Here is a 14,914-nt window from a genome sequence, read left to right as displayed (position 1 = left end):
TGGGCCACGGGAGACACGAGACGGCCTCGCTCTGCAGCTGTGCACGAGTGGATTGACGGAAGCTTTAAACCCCCCGATGCCTCCTTTGGAGTGTCTTAATGTGAAGCCTCCAAGTGGAAATTTGCACTCGCCCTGCTCCTCCTCCCCGGCAGCCCCCAGCTTCTCTTTGGGGACCCTGCGGGCAACACGTGCCTCTGGCGACCCTTGAAATGGCGTTACCTTTTGTTTGCTGAGCGCTTGCCTGATGGCTCAGCTGGGGTTGTGCAAAGCCCTGGCAAGGCTTTTGTTCAGGCTGTCCCGGCAGCTGCAGATGCCTTGAGCACACAGCTGCGGGCCCTGAGCACGTTCAGCATCTGCAGCAGCTCCGGCACTGGGCTCTGGAACAGACGATGAGAAGCTGGCAGCCTGTGGGCTGACTGGAGCACGCGTTGAGAACACGGCCGAGCAGCAGCAGGTCAGTAAAGCACAGCCCAGGTGCCTTCTGCAAAGGGCACGCGCTGCTGAGAGCGCCCCCTGGCAGTGAGCGCAGTCTGCGTGCTCGGCTGAAGAGGGAGGGAGGAATGTATTTATTGATGTAATGCAGGTATCATGGAGTGCTCTAACAAGGGTTCAACAAGGCTGTTGTAACCACGTGGTTGTTTATTGCCTTAATTGTTCTGTTTTGAGCTGCTACTATTTGATAAGTTGCCTTCCTGGTTGAGTTAAAATTCCCAGCACAGCATTGTCTGGTTGTGGTAGTGACCGTCACAGGCTGGTTTGGCTGCAGTGCTGTCAGATACTCTCTCTTTTCAGGAGTTTTTTGGATGTTTTGTTGATTTGTTTCTGTGTTTAAGTAAGCCATCCTGTTTATTTGAGAAGTGTGTAAAATCCAGTTGACTCCTCGCCATTTTGCACTTCCTTACACAAGGAATGTGAGCCCTCATCACTTTTAGGTAACATCAGCAGTAGGTGGTTTTGAGAACTACATCATTTTCCTTCACAAAGTACTTTTCCCAACCCTTTTATGAGGGCTTGGTTGATTTCAGCAAGCCCAAGGCTACTTCCACTCCTGAGAGGATGTACAGACATCTGCCAGAGGATTTAATCCATTTGCCACCAGGTGTTCCCCTCACGGATCTGTAGAGGCGGTGCTCTAGCAGGCTGCTCTGCTGGCAGCTGCCATCTGCGCTGAGGCTTGCTGTGTTTGTGTGTTGGGGGCTGCATTCACAGTGTTCTTCCATGAACCAGGTGCTTTTCTGCACCTCCTGCTGGATGGTTGGATGGCCATACCATTTTCTAACAGTATTTTTGCAGCTCTTTCCTGGGTAGCCGTCCCATTTAGACGTGCTTGCAGTCAGTCAAAAGATCCCCCAGTCAGCACAGCCTGTCCTTGTTGTATGTCCTCAACTTTCTTCTCCACTCAGACCTCCAATAAAACTCCCCTTCTGAGGTGACTGGATACACTTGGTTATTTACTGCATAGAGGGTAGGGTTACACGCACAGCTACAGGAGGCCATCCCATTGAGTCACGAGGCTCAGAGTACTTCCCCTTTCTTTCTCATGTCTTCAGACCACAGAGGTAAGGAGCTAGGATGTGGCTGGATCCTCTCCTAGTCCCAAACTTGCTCAAGGCTTTGTGTGGAAGGAATCAAATGGTCCCACTAAGGCAGAGCCTTATAGAGCACATTAAAGCTCCAAAGTAACCACAGGTGCCTTAGAGAAGATCTGTACTGAGGAGGAGTCTTGACGTCAAGCTGCAAGGGATCTCTGTGCAGGTGTGAGCTGCAGAGAGCCCTGTTTGAAGGCAGGTCCTGTAGTGCAGCCTGCTGCTGTGCAGCAGAGCTGGAGGGGCACTTGTGCTGCTCCCTGTTTTGGGATAAGATGGCTGCCTCCTTGCCTTGCTTTTATCGTTAAGTCCCCAGCTCAGTCTCAGCTGTTGAACTAAGTGTCTGCTACCAGTTGCATCAGCCTCCCAGTATGAAACAGCTTTGTGGCAGTTTATCTCTTTGAGCTAGGCTGTTTCCTGTACTGCAGCTCATTGTCTTCCTCTGTAAGCCCAGGCAGCGCCCTGCAGAAGGGCTGAGCTGGGACTGGGACTGCTGCATTCCCTCACAGCTCCCCTGCCATTTCTCTTCTCCCTGCAGGCTCCAGTTCAACTTCTGCCTTCCAGCCGTGATCATCCCAGCCTGCAGGAGAGCAGCAAATGTCTGCAACACATCTAGCTGAGGTAGGGGCTGGGGAAGCAGGCAGGAGAGGCCAAAGGGCCAGGGATGTGAATGCAGGGGAAGAGGGAGGTGCTCTCAGCCAGCGTGTGTGTGCAGGGGACAGGGAAGCAGCTGAGATGGGAGGTTCTGTCCTGTGTGCACTGTTTGCCTGGGCCTTGGCTGTTCCCAGCAGGGAGCCTCTTTGCTTGCAGGAGCCCGTGAGCTTTGAGGAGGTGGCCGTGTATTTCAGCAGGGAGGAGTGGGCGCTGCTGGACCCTGCGCAGCGAGCGCTCTACCGGGACGTGATGCTGGAGACGTACCAGTGCGTGGCCTCGCTGGGTGAGAGCTTGTCTGCCTTTCCTCCTTGTTAGGGCACCTTTAACTGTGCAGAATGAGCCTCTGCAAGCTGGGCCTTGAATAATTGTCATGCAGCTACATATTGACTAACACCACAGTGCCAGCAAGAAAGGAGATACTGAGAAGCATGAGTTTCAGAAGGGATTAGTATGCACGGCACTGTGATCAAAGCTGCAGAGTCAGTGCTGGCAAGGAGGCATCAGCCAGGAGGTAGAAAACCAGCCCTTGTGTTGAGTGTTGCATGGTGCCACCAGCTCCAGCTCACAGATGACTCCCTGAATACTGCTATGAAATTGAGGATTTTACATGCAATTGCCATCAACATTTTGATGCCTTGACCACTGGTAGATTGTAAGAAAATAATCTGTTTTAAAGTTAATTTGAAAGAAAAAATATCCCTTCACAATGTTCAGAGATGTCAAAGCATTCTTTGCTCCAAGGGAAGCTGTAGGCGTGGTGTCATTCAGGCCCAAATGGTGGTTTCTCCTTGGGGAGGGACACAGTGGTGCTGATGACCTGTTGAACATATAAGAAAAATATCCCTTCATAATGTTCAGATGTCAAATCATTCTTTGCTCCAACATTCAGGCCCAAGGGGTGGTTTGTCCATGCGGAGGGAGACAGAGTGGAGCTGTTGAACAGGCAGTGTGCCAGCATGATGGAAATGCTCTCTTGTTCCCTGTTTCTCTCCCTGAAGCTCCATTTCCAGGCCCCAAGCCCGTGGTGATCTCCCTGCTTGAAAGTGGGGAAGACCCCTGGATCCCAGATGTGCGTAGCCCTGAGGCCATGCCAGGAGACCTCATCCCAGGTGAGATGGTGGAGGGAAGGGGAATGTTGGGGCTGTAAGAGCCTTCTCTGCCTGTGTTTTATGTTGGGCACCGTGTGCTATTGCTGCATTTTGTCTGTCATCCAGCAGCTGATGGGATCAAAAATGCAAAGGAGGTTCTGCAGAGAAGTTGTGTAGCAGATAGACAGTGGGGTCACATCTCTATGGAAGAAATCAGAAGGGATGCCCATGAAGGCCTGCAGCATGGGCCGGGTGAGCACATCAAGAAGCCCCTGGGAAAGCGTCTGGGAATGACATTGAGGAACCCAGTGGACTTCACCATAGGTCCAAAGCAGCCTGAGGAAACCAGGAGCAAGGATGCGTGCCAGATGAAAAAGCAGAATCCGTGCACTGAGTGTGAGAAAAGCTTTAAAACAGATTCCAGCATCACTAACCACCAGTGCATGCACTCAGCAAAGAGGCATTACGAGTTCTGTGATTCTGCAGAGCATGAAAAGGAGAGTCCACCCCACTGGCCAGCAGTGCATGTACACAGGAGAGAGAGCCTCCGAGTGCTCTGATTGTGGAAAGAATTTCACGGACACTGGGAGCCTCACTTCCCAGCAGTGTATCCACAGAAGAGAGAGAATGTACAAGTGCCCTGAGTGTGGGAAGAGCTTTAAATGTAGTTCTAAACTCAAAAGACACCAACGTGTCCACACAGGAGAGCGACCATATAAATGCCTTGAGTGTGGGAAGAGCTTCAAAAACAGTTCCAGCCTCATCTACCACTATCGCGTCCACACAGGAGAGAGACCATTTAAGTGTACTGAGTGTGGGAAGAGCTTTAGAAGCAGCTATGAATTGAAGATGCACCTGCGCATCCACACAGGAGAGAAACCATATAAGTGTTCTATGTGCGGGAAGAGCTTCAAAAGCAGTTCCAAGTTCTCCCAACACCATCGCATCCACACAGGAGAGAGACCATTTAAGTGCACTGAGTGTGGTAACAGCTTCAGGAGCAGCTCTGAATTGACGCTCCACCTGCGCACCCACACAGGAGTGAGACTATATAAGTGCTTTGAGTGTGGGAAGAGCTTCAAAATCAGTTCTGTTTTGAAGTGCCATCAACGCATCCACACAGGACTGAAACCCTTTCAGTGTCCTGAGTGTAGGAAGAGCTTCAAAAGCAGTTCTGTATTGAAATTGCACCAGAATGTCCACTCAGGAGACAAACCATTTAAGTGCCCTGAGTGTGGGAAAGGCTTCAAATGGAGTTCCAGCTTCTCTTCCCATCAGCGCGTCCACATGGGAGAGAGACCCTTTATATGTCCTAAGTGTGGGAAGAGTTTCAAAGGGAGTTATGATTTGAAGCGCCACCAGCGCATCCACACAGGAGTGAAACTGTCTAAGTGCACTGAGTGTGGGAAGAGCTTCGCCAGCAGTTCTTTTTTGAAGTGCCACCAGCGCATCCATACGGGAGAGAAACCCTATACGTGCCCTGAGTGTGGGAAGAGCTTCAAAAGCAATTCTGAACTGAAGTGCCACCAGCGCATCCATACAGGAGTAAAACCCTTTCAGTGCACTGAGTGTGGGAAGGCCTTCATAAGCAGTTCTAAATTGAAACTGCACCAGAATGTCCACTCGGGAGACAAACCCTTTAAATGTATTGAGTGTGGGAAAAGCTTCAAATGGAGTTCCAGCTTCTCTTCCCATCAGTTTATCCACATGGGAGAGAGACCATTTAAATGTACTGAGTGTGGGAATAGCTTCAAAAGGAGTTCTGATTTGAAGCGCCACCAGCACATCCACACAAAAGAAATACCCTGAAAGTGTCCTGAGTGTGGTAAGAGCTTCAAAGGGAGTTCTGAACTGATGCTGCATCAGAGCATCCACACAGGAGTGTGTCATTATGTTATCTAGATCAATCTATGTCCGTGACTGGGGTTAGCAGGCCTATGGGCTCCCCGCCCCCCATTAATGGGAAGGAAAAAGGGGTAGGGAGACGGGAGCTGGGCTCAGGGAAACAAACAGAGCAGCAGCAACAATGTAAGGTGGAGACTTACCTTACTAACTATGATGTTGGGATGTAAGATTACACAATATAATACAGTCTTATTGAAACTGAGGTCCTCTGGGATGTGTAGTTCTTCTCTGTGCTCCACATGATGTTCTGATGTGGAATACTGTCACGGGTTACTTAGATTTACCTATGCCCGTGACAGGGGAAGCCACCCCACACCCCCCCCCGGGGCCCGGAAAGGAGGGGGAAAAGGGGAGTGGGATAAAACAGCGACAATCTAAGGAGGAAAAACTTATTTTACTAAATATGATATCGAAATACAAGATAACACAATATAATATAATTAAGGCTAACAAAATCGAACGAAACAGAGAGAGAGAGAGTCTCCGAAAACCGAGAGGCCTACTGTGAACTCTAGGCGACACGGCTGGAACGCTTCCCACTCTCCGAGAAGTTCGAGAGAAGAAGGAGGGCACTCCAGCCTGGGAACGAGATTATATAGAGTCCTGGTCCCGTGACTTATTGTTACTCCTGTTGTTCTCTGGGATATGTAGTCTTCTTCTGTGGACTGCACATTCAACAGAAGTATCCATACTTGACATGATGTTATGATGTGGAATACTGATAGCAAAATTACAAAATTACAAAACCATGACATTCCACCCCTTATTCTACATTATTACATCATGGTTAATATATACATATATATACATATATATACACGTATGTAAAATTATGATAGCTAAATAGTAGAATTGCATGTAACATAACTAAATGTACAACTATAATAACTAAAATACACTACACATGCAAACATATATATATATATATAGATACATAAAATTATTGACTGCACTCCCCCAGCATCAAATTCCCTTGTGGCACACATTGAACATCCCCATCCTTCTGCATTACCCACCAAGTGCACCCAGGTCCCTGGGCAAAGACAGTTCCACGGATAGGTTTGCCCTTTCCAGAAGCTGGAAGGACCCAAACAGCTTTTCCCAACATGTTCTTTACATGTATAACAGGGACCTTATCTCCTTCTACAGTGTGTAGGGGGCTAGATTGACTAGGACCATCACGATTGACAGATCCTCTAGTATTGACCAACCAAGTGGCTTCTGCCAGATTCTTCTCCCAGTGCTTAAATGTTCCACCACCCATTGCTTTCAACATAGTTTTCAACAACCCATTATATCGTTCAGTTTTACCAGAAGCTGGTGCATGGTAGGGAATATGATAAATCCACTCAATGCCATGATCTTTGGCCCAAGTATTTATAAGAGAATTTTTGAAATGTGTCCCATTATCAGATTCAATTCTTTCAGGGGTGCCATGTCGCCACAGGACTTGTTTTTCAAGACCTAATATGGTGTTTCGAGCAGTTGCATGGGGTACTGCGTATGTTTCAAGCCACCCAGTGGTTGCCTCTACCATAGTGAGTACATAACACTTACCACTGCGAGATCGTGGCAAGGTGATATAATCAACCTGCCACGCCTCCCCATATTTATACTTTTGCCATCGCCCTTCCTCCCAGAGAGGTTTCATCCTTCTGGCTTGTTTAATTATGGCACATGTTTCACAATCATGAATAATCTGCGCAATAGCGTCCATGGTTAAGTCCACCCCTCGGTCTCTGGCCCACTTATATGTTGCGTCTCTTCCTTGATGGCCTGAGGTCTCATGAGCCCATCGAGCTAGAAATAATTCGCCCTTATTCTGCCAATCCAAGTCGATTTGAGCCACCTCAATTCTAGCAGCTTTATCTACCTGATGGTTGTTTTGTTGTTCTTCAGTAGCCCGACTTTTGGGCACATGTGCATCCACATGACGCACCTTTACAACCATATTCTTTGTTCGGGAAGCAATGTCCTTCCATAGTTCAGCGGCCCAAACAGATTTTCCCCTCCGTTGCCAGTTATTTTGTTCCCACTGCTGTAACCACCCCCATAAGGCATTTGCCACCATCCATGAGTCAGCATAAAGATACAGCATTGGCCACCTCTCCCGTTCAGCAACATCTAAGGCCAGCTTGGACAGCTTTTACCTCTGCAAACTGACTTGATTCTCCCTTACCTTCAGTGGCCTCTGCAACCTGTCGTGTGGGGCTCCACACAGCAGCTTTCCATTTGCGATGCTTCCCTACAATGCGACATGATCCGTCAGTGAATAGGGCATATTTCTTTTCATTTTCTGGTAATTCGTTGTATGGTGGGGCCTCTTTAGCACGTGATACCTCTTCTGCTGGTGATGTTCCAAACTTTTTATCTTCAGGCCAGTCCATGATTACCTCTAGGATTCCTGGACGATTGAGGTTTCGCATTCGCGCTCGCTGTGTAATCAGCGTAATCCACTTGCTCCAGGTGACATCGGTAGCATGATGGGTGGAGGGAACCTGTCCTTTGAACATCCAGTTCAACACTGGCAGTCGAGGTGCCAAAAGGAGCTGTGTTTCAGTCCCAACTACTTCGGAAGCAGCCCGAACCCCCTCATACGCGGCTAAGATCTCCTTCTCAGTTGGAGTGTAGCACTCTTCAGACCCCTTATATGATCGACTCCAGAATCCCAGGGGTCGGCCTCGGGTCTCTCCTGAGGCTCTTTGCCACAAACTCCAAGTGGGGCCTTTCTCTCCAGCAGCAGTGTAGAGGATGTTCTTTACATCCTGTCCAGTCCGTACTGGCCCCAGGGCTACAGCACGGGCTATCTCTTGTTTAATCTGTTCAAAAGCCTGCTGCTGCTCTGGGCCCCATGCAAAATCATTCTTCTTCCGCGTCACCTGATAAAGGGGGCTTACAATGAGGCTGAAGTTTGGAATGTGCATCCTCCAAAAGCCCACTGCACCCAGGAAAGATTGTGTCTCTTTCTTGCTAGTTGGTGGAGACATGGCAGTGATTTTGTCGATCACATCTGCTGGGATGTGACGACGTCCATCCTGCCACTTTATACCTAAGAACTGAATTTCCTGGGCAGGTCCTTTTACTTTGCTTCGCTTAATAGCAAAGCCAGCTTGTAGAAGAATCCGGATTATCTGCTCTCCTTTTGTGAAAACTTCTTCTGCTGTATCGCCCCACACAACAATGTCATCAATGTACTGCAGGTGTTCAGGAGCACCACCCTGTTCCAGTACAGTTTGGACCAACCCATGGCAAATGGTTGGGCTGTGTTTCCACCCCTGGGGCAAACAGTTCCAAGTATACTGAATGCCCCTCCAGGTGAAGGCAAACTGTGGCTTGCATTCTGCGGCCAAAGGAATAGAGAAGAAGGCATTGGCAATGTCAATGGTGGCATACCATTTGGCTGCTTTTGACTCCAGCTCGTACTGGAGTTCCAACATGTCCGGCACAGCAGCGCTCAATGGGGGTGTGACCTCATTCAGGCCACGGTAGTCTACTGTCAGCCTCCATTCTCCACTGGCTTTACGCACTGGCCATATGGGACTGTTAAAAGGTGAGTGAGTTTTACTGATCACTCCCTGATTCTCCAGCTGGCGAATCAAATCATGAATGGGGATCAAGGAATCCCTGTTGGTGCGATACTGCCGTCTGTGCACTGTCTTCGTAGCAATTGGTACCTGCTGCTCTTTTACTCGTAGCAGCCCCACAACAGACGGGTCCTCTGACAGGCCAGGCAAAACAGACAGCTGCTTAATGTTGTCCATGTCTACAGCAGCTATCCCAAAGGCCCATCGATACCCCTTAGGATCCTTGAAATGCCCCCTTCTGAGGTAATCAATACCCAGTATACATGGAGTCCCTGGGTCAGTCACAATAGGATGTTTTTGCCAGTCTTTGCCAGTGAGGCTTATTTCAGCCTCCAGCACAGTCAATTCTTGAGAGCCCCCAGTCACTCCAGAAATATGGATTGATTCTGTCCCTTCATGACTGGAGGGCATTAGGGTGCACTGTGCACCGGTATCCACCAGCGCCTTATATTCCTGTGGTTCTGATGTGCCAGGCCATCGAATCCACACAGTCCAATAAACTCCCTTTCCCTCCCCTGACTGAGGGCAGGGCCCCTCTATTGGTTACCTGTGATGACTGGAGCAACTCCACTGGTGGTTGGTATGTCTAGTAGTTCTTTCACCCGTGCTCGTAGTGCAGAAGTAGGCTGATCATGCCACTTCCTCATGTCCTCTCCACGGTCACGTAGGTAGCGCCACATGGAAACACGCGGTGCAATCGTACTGTTGTTCTTTGCTCGAGCTGGGAAGCGTGTGCGTTTAACAGCTGAGACTTTTGATGATGCAGGTGGGGAGTAGGACTGGACTAGTTTGATCAGATCCTTCATTAGACCTGGTGGCCCGTACGAGGATTGACCTTCATCAGTTGTTTCTGATACTATTACGGGATCATTACAATTAGTTGATGGAAACAATTTCTTGCACATTTCATCTACTCGGTTTTCTAGCCGTGAGATGGCAGAAACTGCGGCATGCAGTTGGGGGAGCTGCTGATCGGTGGTTTGAAGCATTATAATCAGCTCAACAACTCGGGGCCATCTGTCCACGAATCCTTTAGATCCTGATACCAATGACTGTGCAATTCTCTCTGGTGCTGTACTTGTGATTTTCTGCCACATGTCAGGATCGGCCCTCACTCTCTCAGGGTCAAGTTTGCTTGGATCAGGGCTGTACAACATTTTCGCCATGGCCAATTCCCTCAGGCGCTGAATACCTTTTTGGACGGTATTCCAACTATCAAATTTAGGCTTCAAAGCATCCTTATAGGGGTACCTTTCTCTCACGGCTTCTAACAGCCGCAACCAGAGAGTGGCAGCTCCATCCGAACATCTGCTAATCCCTCTGTCGATACCTGCATCTTAGGCAATGCTTCCTAGTTGGCGAGCTTCATTACCATCTAGAGACAAGCTGTTGGCCCCGTTGTCCCAGCAGCGAAGCAACCAAGCAAGGATACCTTCATCTTGACGCCGTGTGAACTCCTTTCTTGAGCCTTGGATTTCAGTCAGCTTCAGAGGTCGACAATAGGTGATTTCCTCCTCATCATCAGTCTCTTCTTCATGCCTCTTGGTTTTTGCCTTTGCTTTTTTCGGTACTGCTCCATGCCCGGCACCTGGGTCTTCTGCTGCCCCCCCCTGTGCTTCTTCTTTTCGTTCTAGACGCATGGACACCCGTTTCCATTTCTTGCCTTCCACAGGGGCAACTGATATTGCTACTGATGCCTCCTGTGACTGATCAGAATTAACTTGGGCTTGAATCTCAGATCGGAAACTCTCTCTCTCCAGAATAGTATGATACAAAGCACGGTATGCATAAGCCAAACCCCACATAAGGTTTACCTCCTTAGATCTCTGACCCAAATACTCACTTAATTTCTTAGGGTCACTTAGGTGTTCAAGAGTGAAATCCCATGACACTGCGGGTCCCCATGCTTCTAAGACTTTTCCTAAACCTTTCCATATTCCCTGCCAGTCATCATTCTCTGGCTCTGGAGGAGACTTCCGCATAGAACGAATGCATAGGAACATATATGCATGCATTGATAGTGATAACATGAATGCAAGTATGAACCCTATCTCAGTTATTGAGAAGCGTGTGGAAATCTGAGAGTACAACCTAAATAAAAAGGGTTTTTTTAGCCTGTACAATGAATTAAACATGGTGGTGTTTGTAAAATTGCCTGTTCCATCTGGGATGCAAGTATTTGTAAAATTGCCTGTTCCATCTGGGATGCAAGTGTTTGTAAGATTCACAATTCCATCTGGGGTGTAGGTGCCAAAATTCTGACCATACCACATCTCGTAAAAGTACCAGGCAGGTGTCTCCATCAGTATCCACCTTATTAGGCTATATACCTGCACAATTCCACAACACCAAATTATGGTGTTAATAGTTGACCAATACTTTAAGAAGATCATAATTGCTTTCAATCCCTTAAACAGAGCAACTGGGATGAAGAGTGGATTCATAGCTGGCAGGCTCTGTAAAAGTCAGAGCTAGCTAGCTTTGCTCTAAGGGAGAAAGAAATCCCTTTGTTTTCTACACAAAAGTTAGATAGCAATGCTGAGAATGTACAGCAGCCCTTAATGTTGACAATTTGTCTGGTATTTCAAGGTCACGTTCTCCGTGAGCAGCTATGAAAAGATAACACTCCCCTAACGAAGCTCTTTAAGAGTAAAGAGAGAGTCGTTCTAAAAGCTAAAAAGCTCTATGCCCGCATTCTCCACCAAAAAATCTGTCACGGGTTACTTAGATTTACCTATGCTCGTGACAGGGGAAGCCACCCCGTGGGCCCCCCCCCCGGGGCCCGGAAAGGAGGGGGAAAAAAGGGAGTGGGATAAAACAGCGACAATCTAAGGAGGAAAAACTTATTTTACTAAATATGATACCGAAATACAAGATAACACAATATAATATAATTGAGGCTAACAAATCGAACGAAACAAAGAGAGAGAGTCCCCGAAAACCGAGAGGCCTACTGTGAACTCTAGGCGACACGGCTGGAACGCTTCCCACTCTCCGAGAAGTTTGAGAGAAGAAGGAGGGCACTCCAGCCTGAGAACGAGATTATACAGCGTCCTGGTCCCGTGACTTATTGTTACCCCTGTTGTTCTCTGGGATACGTAGTCTTCTTCTGTGGACTGCACATTCAACAGAAGTATCTTCTGTTAGTATTCTACTTGACATGATGTTATGATGTGGAATACTGATAGCAAAATTACAAAATTACAAAACCATGACAGATGATTAATTAATTATTAATTGATTATTAATTATTAGGCTAATTAACCCTAATTAGCTCTATCTTTTCTCTTTCCAGGTCCATATCGACGACGGAGCGACTTCCGCCCCCCCCTAATTAGTTAATTAATGATTAATTAATTAATGACCTGCCATTATATAATTAATCCATTAATCGAGGCCTCATTAGCACTTAATAACAGGGACCGGGAAAGGGGGCGGGGCTATGCAAATCAGACCAGTGGCTCATGAATATATAATCACATGCTAATGAGGTCTCAATGTTAGTTGGTTGGGCGTGGTGGGGTTTGACAAAGCCACGCCCCCTTCACTTGCATAATTAATTAATGCGCACACGTTAACAAAGCTGGTGCCCGATTGGTCGGCGTCTTGTTCTTCCTTCATTCCGATGGGGTTAATATGGGGGGGGGGGGTTAATTAAGGCATTAATTAAGAGGTTAATTAAGGGGTTAATTATGGGGTTAACGAGGGTCGATGTGTTGCCGGGGGTGGGGGGGAGGGGGGAGATGATGGATGCGGTTGGATGAGAATAAAGATGGCGGAAGAGCGACAGGGTCTGGTGTTATTGCGGGGGATATGGGGTATATGGGGGGGATGGAGCCTATAAGACCCTATAGACCCCATAGGACCCCATAAAAATCAATAGGACCCCATAAGAATCACATAGGACTCCACAGAACTCATAAGTCCCTATAAGACCCCATAGGACCCCATAGACTCCATAGGACCCCACAGACCACATAAGACCCTATAAGACCCCATAGGAACCAATAGGACCCCACAAGACCCCATAGGAATCAATAGGACCCCATAAAACCCCATAGAAACCAATAGGACCCCATAAGACCCCATAGAACCCCATAGGAACCAATACGACCCCATAGAATCCCATAGGAACCAATAAGACCCTATAAGACCCCATGATACCCCATAGAACCCATAAGTCCCTATAAGACCTCATAAGACCCCATAGAACCCCACAGAGACCCCATAGGACCCCATAGAACCTCATAAGTCCCCATAGAACCCCATAGGACCCTAAAAGACCCCATAGGAATGAATAGGATCCCATAAACCCCATAGAAACCATAAGTCCCTACAAGACCCCATAGGACCCCATAGGAAACAATAGGACCCCATAAGACCCCATAGGAATCAATAGGACCCCATAGAACCCAATAAGATCCCGTAGAACCCCATAAGACCCCATAAGTCCCTATAATACCCAAAGGACCCCATAGGATCCATAGGACCCCACAGACCCCATAAGACCCTATAAGACCCCATAGGAACAAATAGGACCCCATAAGACCCCATAGGAATCAATAGGACCCCATTAGAAGCCATAAGACCCCATAAGAACCAGTAAGACCTCATAAGACCCCATAGAAACCAATAGGACTCCATAGGAATCAAAAAGACCCTATAAGACTCCATTGACCCCATAAGACCCCATAAGATCCCATAGGACCCCAAAGGAATCAATAGGACCCCATAAGACACCAGAGACCCCATAGGAACCAATAGGACCCCATAGAACCCAATAGAACTCCATAAGACCCCATAGGACTCCATAAACCCCATAGAAATCAATAGGATAATTAGAAACCATAAGACCCCATAAGAACCAATAGGACCTCATAAGACCCCATAAGACCCCATAGAAACCCATAGGATCCCATAAGACCCCATAGGAATCAATAGGACCCCATAGAACCCCATAAGAGACCCCATAAGAGACCCCATAGGACCCCATAAGACCCCATAGGAACCAATAGGAATCCGTAGAACCCCATAGAACCCTATAAGACCCAATAGGAACCAATAAGACCCCATAAGACCCCATAGGACCCCACAGGATTCAAGAGGACCCCATAGGACCCCATAGAACCCCATAGGAACCAATAGGACCCCATAAGACCCCAACAGAACCCTATGGGATCCCATTAAACCCAATAGGATGCCATAAGACCCCATAGGACTCCATAGACCCCATAGGACCCCATAGGAATCAATAGGACCCCAAAAGACCCCATAAACCCCATAGGACCCCATAGAACCCATAAGTCCCTATAAGACCCCATAGAACCCCATAAGATCCCATAGAACCTCATAAGTCCCCATACAACCCCATAGGACCCAATAAGACCCCATAGGAATGAATAGGACCCTATAAGACCCCATAGAACCCTATTAGACCCCATAGGATCCCATATAAACCCCATAGGACCCCATAGGACCCCATAAGACCCCATAGGACCCCATTAGACCCCATAAGCCCCATATGACCCCATAGGACCCCATAGACCCCATAGAGACCCCATAGGACCCCATAAGACCCCATAGGAACCAATAGGATCCTATAAGACCCCATAAGACCCCATAGACCCCATAAACCCCATAAGACCCCATAGAACCCCATAAGGGGAAGGAAGGAGCCCCAAATTCCCCCTATTAACCAATCAAACGAAGCTTTTCCTGGTCTTTCAACCAATCAGAGCTCTCCTCCAGCCCTCATTTGCATACGGCTGAGGCAATAGTTACACAGCACTAACGGCTTCATCCTATAGGAGGATATAGGGTGAGACTATGGGGTCTATGGGGTCTTATAGGGTTTTATGGGGTGTATGGGGTCTTATGGGGTCTTATGGGGTCTCTATGGGGTCTCTATGGGGTCTATGGGGTCTTATTGGGTCTTATGGGGTCCTATGGGGTCCTATGGGGTCTTATGGGGTCCTATGGGGTCTTATAGGGTCCTATGGGGTCCTATGGGGTCTATGGGGTCTTATGGGGTCTTATGGAGTTCTATGGGGTCCTATTGCTTCCTATTGATTCCTATGGGGTTTATGGGGTCCTATGG

At 48.0% G+C, this 14,914-nt stretch overlaps 1 pseudogene; it reads left to right on the top strand.

The window, feature by feature from the left end:
• Positions 1–1,648: 1,648 nt before the first annotated feature.
• LOC146756585 (uncharacterized) lies at positions 1,649–6,148 on the top strand (annotated as a pseudogene).
• Positions 6,149–14,914: the final 8,766 nt, after the last annotated feature.

This window comes from Coturnix japonica, chromosome 26 (assembly GCF_054131305.1).
Source record: "Coturnix japonica strain WE chromosome 26, WE-NBRP24, whole genome shotgun sequence".
Taxonomy (NCBI): Eukaryota; Metazoa; Chordata; class Aves; order Galliformes; family Phasianidae; genus Coturnix; species Coturnix japonica.
The sequence above is the reverse complement of the archived record's forward strand: the minus strand, read 5'-3'. Positions and strand labels throughout refer to the sequence as shown.